Source organism: Arvicanthis niloticus, chromosome 9 (assembly GCF_011762505.2).
Source record: "Arvicanthis niloticus isolate mArvNil1 chromosome 9, mArvNil1.pat.X, whole genome shotgun sequence".
In the NCBI taxonomy this organism is placed as follows: Eukaryota; Metazoa; Chordata; class Mammalia; order Rodentia; family Muridae; genus Arvicanthis; species Arvicanthis niloticus.
The window spans coordinates 60289605-60299367 of NC_047666.1; the positions used below are offsets into that span (position 1 = coordinate 60289605).

The window sequence follows — 9763 nt, forward strand, 5'->3', positions numbered from 1 at the left end:
AATCCTGACTGAGTTAATAACAGAGAGTAAGAGCACACGGGCGGTTATAAGCTTCCTCCATGACTTGTGTCTCCAGGTGGCATTAAATCACCCGTAGAACCCCTCCCCGCACACTCCCCCGAGGCCTCCATTGATAAAGACTTCATCCCCATCAGGACCAAAGCTCTGGAACTTATCTGCAACATATTTCCACAAAGAAGAATCCCTCCGTAGTCAGTAATTGCTTTAGTTCCAACACTTCTACCTTGAACTTAGGCAACAATAGAGAACAGGGAAAGGCACAGAAGTCCTGGCATAGCTACCTGATAGAGGAGTGTAGAGAACAATGGTAATGCAAGTAGCTAGTTGATTAATGGAGTCTTGTTTAAACAGTGTTCCTGAAGTTGGACTCAGCGCTGGCTAAAAACATGGATAAACAACCCCTTCCCCTTGATTCTTTTGCTGATTTTGTATCAAGACCGTGCCTAAGGCTTTTTGACTTGTTTCTTCCCCACCTACCACATTCCTCCACAATGAAGGTGCCGAAGGCCTTGTCCTCAGTCACTGTCACTGTCAAGATGCCCAGCGTTGCCTCTGGTGCCAGTAGAAAGGATAAGTCTACAATGCTGTGCTGGGATGTCTCTCCCAGCTACTGTGCAATCCTGTTGTTTGGGTGCTGTGTCCAATAAAGAGAAAGTTCACAACATGGCTGGATATGTGGCTTTCTGCTCTGTGTGATAAAAGCAGGGAACTAATTCTACCCATTGTTCTTCAGGCTTGGATCCAAGAAAAAGAGGTAGGGTTTGGAGAGATGGCTCTGCAGCTAAGATCACCGGTTCAATTCCCAGCACTGACAAACTGGCTCGAACTCATTCTCCTGTCTTGTCCCAAGTATGAAATTACCGTGTTTTTTAAACTTGTTGTTTCTTCCTTTGGCTTCTTAGTAAAATTCCTTTTGTTAATGTCAGTTCTAGACCCGTGTAAGTGGAATATGGAGGGAAAAATCCTTTTAGAAGAGAAATCAAGCCTTAAAATAAAACTCACAACCCTTTAAACAATCTGGGCAAAGAAGAGTCTAACAGAGGTAGCTACTGATCAACCTCCAGGGGGCAGTAGAGTCTAAGCACTGGCTGAGACTACCCCTGGAGTTTTGAAATCCAAACCCAATAGCATTATCAAACTCTGCTAAAGAAGTGATAGGTGATAGGACAGAGAAGCTAGAAGACTCTAAGTTGGGGAACAATGTAATTCTGGCTGCCAGTCAGTAACAAGTACACAGGGAAAGGAACCCCTGAAGCCATGGAGACAGAAAACAGAAAAAATGCCGTTTCTGTACTTAAGTTCCACTCTAACAAACCGAAAGACTACAGTGGGGCATCCAAAGGCAAGGACCAAAGCATATAAAACCCACAACTTGCCCAGAATAAGATCAAACCCATTATAAAAAGTTACAATCAGCATGTGACTCTGTGGGGGAGTGCTTGCCTATCATGGGTCAGACTCGGTTCTATCTCCAGCAACACGAAAAATATAGATTTTTAGGAAAAGACAAAATGGTAAGGACTGAGTTGGAGGAATATGGAAGTATATTTGCCTAGTTACCGTACTTTTAATTTTTCACATTTAATGTTGCCAGAAGAAAGCTGACTACTTTATAAATCACCTTATTTACTATCTTGCCTCTTAATTTTTGTTTATTTGTTTTCTGTTTGTTTGTTTGTTTTTCAAGACAGGGTTTCTCTGTGTAGTCCTGACTGTCCTGGAACTCACTCTGTAGACCAGGCTGGCCTCGAACTCAGAAATCTGCCTGCCTCTGTCTCCTGAGTGTTGGTATTAAAGGCATTGCCTCTTGATTTTTATAAGATAGTAGAAGTGCATACTCTTATTTTTCCTTTTAATAAGTAAACCCTGTTCTCTCTATCCCAACCACTGAACTACATGTCTTTTTCCCCCTTTCCTTCTCCCTCTTGCTCTGCTCACTGCAGCCTCCCTCCCTTTCTGCCCCTGCTCGCTCTGGGCCCCACTTGCTCCAGCCCCAATCTCCAGCCCAAAGTACACTGTAGCTGTCTTCAGACACCCATATGAGGGCATCAGATCCCATTACAGATGGTTTTGAGCCATCATGTGGTTGCTGGGATTTGAACTCATGACCTCTGGAAGAGCAGTCAGTGCTCTTAACTGCTGAGTCATCTCACCAGCCCAGAACTACATGTCTTAATGTCTTAACATTTGAACTGCAAAGCCAAATTATTATTCCTGGAAAAAAAAGACTTTATATATTTTTTTTGTTTAGATTTATTCATTTATTTATTTAATCATTCATTCCATTTGTTTACATCTCAAATGATATTCCCCTTCCTGGTTAACCCTCCATAAATAATCCCATCTCACATCTGTCTGCCCCCCTCCCTTTTGCCTCTGTGAGGGTGTTCTCCCACCCACCATCTCCCACCCCACTGCTCCAACAGGGGCATCAAACCTTCAGAGGACCAAGGGCCTCTCCTCCCATTGATGCCAGATGAGGCCATCCTCTGCTACATATGTATCTGGAGCCATGGATCCTCCCTTGTACAGCATTCCTTGGTTGGTGGTCTAGTCCTTGGGAGCACTGGGTGGTCCAGCCAGCCAACCTTATTCTTCCTATGGGGTTGCAATTCCTCTCCATTCCTCCAGTCCTTCCACCAGCTCCCTCACCAGTGTCACCGAGCTCAGTCTGATGGTTGGCTTCAAGCACCCACATCTGCATTGGTCAGTTGTTGGCAGAACCTCCCAAGGAACAGCCACATTGGGTTCCTGTCAGCAAGCACCTCTTGGCAACAGCAAGTGTTGGGGTTTGGTGTCTGCAGACAGTATAGCTCCCCCAGGTGGTCGGTCCCTAGATGGCGCTTCCTTCAGTCTCTGTTTCATTTTTTATTCCTGTCTTTCCTTTAGACAGGAACATATATGGGTTAAAAACTTTGACATGGATGGGTGGCCTCATCCCTCGACTGGGGGCCGTTTCTATCTACTGGAGGTGGTCTCTCAGGTTCTATCTCCCCTTCGTTGTGCATTTCAGCGAAAGTCATCCCTGTTGGGTCCTGGGAGGCTCTAGCCTCCCTGGTGTCTGGGATCCTCCAGTGGCTGCCCCCCAGTTCCTCATCCTCCACTGCTACATATTTTTATTCCACTTCCTGACCCTCTGTACTTCTCTCCCATCCCCTCCAGTACCTGATACTGCCTCCCTTATTTCCTCCTCCTCCTTTCTCAATCCCAGGTCCCCTCCCTCTACCTCCCACAATCATCCTGTTCCCCCCTAAATGTAGGACTGAAGCATTCACACCCTGGTCTTCCTTCCTCCTAAGCTCTATACGGTCTGAGGGTTGCATCATGGGCAATGTGAGCTTTGGGGCTAATATCTACTTATCAGTGAGTACATACCATGTGTGTTCTTTTGTGATTGGGTTACCTCACTCAGGATGATATTTCTAGTTCCATCCATGAAGTCATTGTTTTTAATAGCTGAGTAGTACTCCATTGTGTAAATATACCACATTTCTGTATCCATTCCTCTGTTGAAGGACATCTGGGTTGTTTCCAGCTTCTGGCTATTATAAATAAGGCTGCTATGAACATAGAGGAGCATGTGTCCTTGTTATATGTTGGAGCATCTTTTGGGTATATGCCCAGGAGTGGTATAGCTTCAAGTAGAACTATTTCCAATTTTATATACTAAATATACAAAGAACTCAAGAAGTTAGATTCCAGAGAGCCAAATAACCCCATTAAAAATGGGGTACAGAGCTAAACAGAGAATTCTCAACTGAAGAATCTTAAATGGTTGAGAAGCACTTAAGGAAATGTTCAACATCCTTAGTCATCAGGGAAATGCAAATCAAAACAACCCTGAGATACCACCTCACACCAGTCAGAATGGCTAAGATCAAAAACTCAGGTGACAGCAAATCCTGGTGAGGATGTGGAGAGAGAGGAACACTCATCCATTGCTGATGGGACTGCAAACTGGTAACACCATTTTGGAAATCAATCTGGCAGTTCTTGAGAAAATTAGATTTATTTAATTTATGTGTGTGAAATTTTGCCTACATATAGGTGTATGAACACGTCATTCATAAATCATGCTCACGCAGTGCCTGCTGAGGTCAGAGTGTGTCAAATCCCCTGGGACTGAATTTACAGATGGCTGTGAGCTGCCAAGTGAGTGTTGGGAATTGAACCCCAGTCCTCTGGAACAGCAGCAATGCCTCTTAACCACTGAGCCATCTTGCAGCCTGAAAGATCTTTTTAAACATAAGCGAATGCAGCCATCTTTTGGAAATATTATCCTAACTGACTTGTGGATGTAACGCTGAAACCTGGCTTCCCATCTATGTGGCTTCCCACACTAACATGGCTTCGTGTTTGGGGTGTGGTGCCTGAGGCTAGTACTCCTTCCTGCATGAGTTCTACAGCCCGCATCCCCGCATCCCCGCATCCCCGCATCCCCGCATCCCCGCATCCCCGCATCCCCTTCTCTACATTCTCCGCCGTTTGAGCACCTTTCCCTCTTCTGGGCTGAACTCTTACCTTGTCCTCCACTGGAATGAGGTTGTTGCTCATAGTGATAACTCTGAAAACACTAGAAAAGAAGTGGGCATCCTTAGCAAGCAGGGTCTCCCCTCCCAGAATCTCCCCTCCTCCTGTTTTATTTCCTCACACATATTTCTGAGTCGGGAAAACCCCCATTAGGCTGTGGAGAGGGGAGGTTGTTTTATTTTTTAGTGTGAGAGAAAGGTGAAGCCCACAGTTTCTCAGTTTCTCTCCAGGGCTCCTGAGTGTGAGACCTCAGAGTGGAATGCCTTGCAAAATAAAAATGAACAAAAGAACGGGGTTCTAGCCCAACACTAGACACTTTCTCACCCATAAGAACCACTAATTAACCCAACTACAGGTGATAATGTCACCCTCTGGGAGATACCATATCTTTGTGTTAGACACGGGAAGCACCAGCAACTCCACTCATATGCTTACTAAAGTAAGACTCACAAGCAAGCCAGAAAACTTCATCCCCTCAATTTCCTGTGTCTCCCTCCATATTTTGTAAGCCTGCTATCCAATCCACAAATCTCCATCACTATGCACTGACATTTCCCTAGCCTTGTCTGTCCCTAGGCGTGCACGCACTCATGCACGCAAGCACACCTTACCCTACTGGCCTGGGTGTAGACTAGTTTGTCAGTCTGCACAAATGTACCATTCCCTTCTTGCCTTTGAATTAGAACTTTTTTTCCTCCTTGAAGCTGAGGTTGTTTCCAACCCCTGACACACAAATGGTAGGCACATCCTCCATGCCGCCAGCAGGTGGGGGGACCTGGGCAGAAGAGGAGAACCCTAGAGAAGAGTAGGGGCATTGGGGGGACATAATCAACAGTCTTGACCCAGCAGTGAGAGAACAGATGGTGAGAACTGAGTCAAACGGAGGTATAAAGAGTGTTAAGACGGCACTTGATCTTAAGTGCCTGAGCCGTTGGCGTTCTGTTCAGAAAGTTGTTCCCTTAATCAATGCGTTCAAGGCTATTCCCCACTTTCTCTTCCATTAGATTTAGTGTGTCAGGTTTCATGTTGAGGTCTTTGATCCACATGGACTTGAGTTTTGTGCGGGGTGATAACTCTGGGTCTATTTGCATTCTTCTACATGCAGATATCCAGTTAGACCTGCGCCATTTGTTGAAGGTGCTTTCTGTTGTCCATTGTTTGGTTCTGGCTTCTTTGGCAAAAGTCAAGTGTCTGTAGTCTTCTGGGTCTTTGATTCTATTCCATTGATTAACCTGTCTGTTTTTATGCCAATCCCATGTTTATTTTTTCATTTGTTTTGCTTTGTTGTTGTTTATCACTATTGCTCTGTAGTACAGCTTGAGATCAGGGATGGTGATAACTCCAGAAGTTCTTTTATTGTTCAAGATTATTTTAGCTAGCCTGTTTATTTTTTTTCCATGTGAAGTTAAGAATTGCTCTTTCAAGGTCTGTAAGAATTGAGTTGAAATTTTGATGGGAATTGTAGTGAATCTGTAGATTGCTTTTGATAAAATGGCCTTTTTACTATGTTAATCCTACCTATCCATGAGCATGGGAGATCTTTCCATCTTCTGATATTTTCTTCAGTTTCTTTCTCGAAAGACTTGAAGTTCTTGTCATATATGTCCTTCACTTGCTTGGTTAGAGTAACTCAAAGCTATTTTATATTTTTTGTGGCTATTGTGAAGAGTGTTGTTTCCCTAATTTCTTTCTCAGCTTGTTTATCATTTGTATAAAGAAGGGTTAACACTATTTTTTTTTGAGTTAATTTTGTATCCAGCCCTTTTGATGAAGGTGTTTATCAGCAGTAGGAATTCTCTGGTAGAATTTTGGAGATCACTTATGTATGTTATCATATCCTCAGTGAATAATTACAGACAAATGAATAGAACTAGAACACACCATCCCGAGTGAGGTAATCCAGACCCAGAAAGACATGAATGGTATGTACTCACTTATAAATGGATACTATTAGCCATAAAGTACAGGATATCCACGCTACAAGCCACAAACCCAAAGAAACTAAGTAACGAAGAAGACCTAAGGGAGGATGCTTGACTCTTACTCAGAAGGGGAAATAAATAGATACCTGAAGTGTATGGAGAGAGGGAACTGGTTGGGAGGCGAGAGGTGTAGGGAGAGCTGGGAGAGAGAATGGAAATCAGTGATGGGGGAGGCATCTCTGGGACAAGCCAGAGGCCTGGGACAGGGGAGGCTCCTGGGAGATATGGGGTGACCCTGGCTGAGACTCCTATCAGCAGGTGGCCTGAAATAGCCACCTCCTGTATTCAGGTGAAACTTCCAGTGGAGGAAAGGATGCCAACACACCCACAAAACCTTTGGTCTACAATTTGTCCTGCCTACAGGATTTGCAGGGATAAAGATGGAGCGGGGATTGAGCCAACCAATGACTGACCCAATGTGAGTCCCACCCATGGAAGAGAGCCAAATCCTCACACTATTAATGATACTCCACCATGCTTACAGACAGGACCACAAAGACTCGATCACCAACCAAAAGCATGCATGGGATGGGCCTATGCTCCCTATACATATGTAGCAGATATGCAGTTTGGTCTTCATGTGGGTTCCCTAACAATTGGAGTGGGAGGAACCTGTCTTGCCTTTGGATTTCTTTCCCCTATCTAGGCTGCCTTTTCTGGTCTCAGTGGGAGAGGAGTGTTTAATCCTGCCAAGGCTTGATCTGCCAGGGTGGGTTGGTACCCATGAGGGGGCACCTCTTCTCTGAGGAGAAGAGGAGGGTAGGTGAAGGAGGGACCATGAGGGTGGGGCTGGGAGGGGAGGAGGGAGGACGTCTGCAATCAGGTTGTAAAGTGAATAAAGAAAATAAAGGAATAGAAAAAATGACAACACTTGAAGAAGAAAAGCAGTATTAGAAGTTAGGGGTGAACTGAAGGAGATTCAAGGGCAAGGGAATTGTGGGTAAGCTCCCACCTGGAACTAAGGAAGTTTAAGGGAGACAAAATTAAAAACCCAGCTGAAGTTCTATGGCAGGAACCATATTTGAAGTCAGACTATGGAGCAGCCTGGGAGGAGACCTGGAAGAGAGGGATTAGTTTTACGGTCTAGTCTTACTTTTTTCACTCTTTGAATATGAGGTACAAGTGTAAGTTCTTCTTCAATCCAAACTGTTCTAGTAATTTCTGTGTCTTGTGATCTCCAGGGTAATAGTGAATTTTATATCACAGTTCCCAGGGCTCAGATCAAAACGAACCTTCTGAGTAGAGAGAAAGGCAAGCTGGGCTGGTATTGTTACCAAGTACTTTTTTTCTACTCAGAGGGAAAAAAAATTCAGAACAGCAGTGATTCATTCATCAATGAAAAGCCAATTGCTTCCGTTAGAAGTGTCCAGCACTGAGATAGGCTGAGTAAGACCCTGCCTTCATGAACCTTATTTTTTATAATAAAGGAGAAAGAGACACACAGCCCCTGTCTCAGTGCCCAGCTCTAAACCCCCCCACTTCCCAGTGGCCATCACTGAAAGCCCAAGCATGGCTGGGGTATTGAGGATGAAGGTGGGCCTACCACAGAGAACAGGATACAAAGAGCCCACACGTTTCCACACTTTAATAGAGTCTTCTTGTTGTTATACTCAAGTTTAGTGTTTCAGATTTTCGTTGTAGGGAAAGAATAAAGGAAAAAGAATAAACAGAAGTAAAGTAAACTCTGGGTTTGTCTTCTCTTGTTTATGCTTAAGAAAGACAAGCAAGAAGAAGAAGAAGAAGAAGAGGAGGAGGAGGAGGAGGAGGAGGAGGAAGAAGAAGAAGAAGAAGAAGAAGAAGAAGAAGAAGAAGAAGAAGAAGAAGAAGAAGAAGAAGAAGAAGAAGAAGAAGAAGAATAGGAGGAGGAGGAGGAGGAAAAGGAGGAAGAGGAGGAAAGCCATTGGCCTCCAGTCAGCTCTGACAACCATGACTCACAGAAAGAGCCTGCTGCCACCACTAGGACCAGTGTTTCCAGTAGGAGCGGGGCCTGCATCTCTGTGAATGAGCTCAGTGTCCCCAGGATCAGCAATCAGGAATTCTGATGTTCCCCACACTTAAATCCTAAACAGCCAGGCTGGTAGAGCAGGACAGAGCCACTGATCCTCGACTCTTTAGAGCATCCCTCCTGGTCCAGCCAGTCCTCAACACTAGTTTTGGGAGAGGCTGAATATTCCTGGAAGACAAAGGAGTACAGAACACATCCTGTACTCCTTTCATTTCTCTGTTCATTTCAAATTCACATTCTCCCTGGATCTCCTTCACCTCTGCATCATTTTGTTCAGCACACTGAGGAACACAGACACCCCATCAGTGCAGGGAGTCAAATGTAGCCTTGGGTGGTGGCTCATGCCACAAAGCCCAGCACTTGGAGGGATAGGCAGGAGGGTCAGAAATTTAATACCAGCCTTGACTGAATTTAAAATTTGAAGCCCTGGACTACATGACATCCAGTCTAAAAAAGGAAAAAAATAAAAAAAGAAAGAAAGGGAGAGAAAGAGAGAGAGAGAGAGAGAGAGAGAGAGAGAGAGAGAGAGAGAGAGAGATCAAGGGAGAGAAGGAAGGAGAGAGGAAAGCAATGGTCCTCTATTAAATTAGGAACTTCTGTTTTTCCTTCAAGATGCCTGGTATACGTGTTTCCAGCCATCCAGTCCAGGCGTCTGTACATGTTAAGCGAGCACACTATCGACTAAACTAGCTCCATTTTCAACCCCTAGTTTGGAGTTTTTAAAGTGTCAATGTTTCTTAGTATCGGTGTGACTGTGTGGAAATAGAGACATACATAGAACTGGAGAAAAAAAAATACATCCTATAGCCTGCTGCGAGCAATTTGGCCACATGCAGCAGAAGTCTTTACGATGTGCGTGTTCTTTGTCTTCGCATCTCCTAGTCTGGGAACACATCTTACTGGGGGAGGCAGGAGGAGCTGCAGCCACTCCAGTTCTTCTGTGTTCTTTATAATACAGGTTGTATGGGCTATATAAGTCAGTGAGGATATTTTCCTGGTCCAACATCTGAGCCATAGCAAAGCAAGTTAAACAAAAAAGGCTTCTGGAAACTAGGCACTTTGGACATGAAGAAAGAGTGGAAAGAACCAGAACAATGGAAGACTATTTATGAGCTGGGTTTAGGTTGTCAGGTTGTCTCCAGAGTCCCCACTCTCAGGCCAGACTCTGTGTTACACACTCAGACTTGCCTTCAAGGGTAACAAAGATGGTTTCTGGGCCCTCCAT

General features: G+C 44.6%; 1 pseudogene; it reads right to left on the reverse strand.

The window, feature by feature from the left end:
- LOC117715738 (alpha-2-macroglobulin-like protein 1) overlaps nt 1-9763 on the reverse strand; it is a 67817-nt pseudogene extending 58054 nt beyond the window's left edge.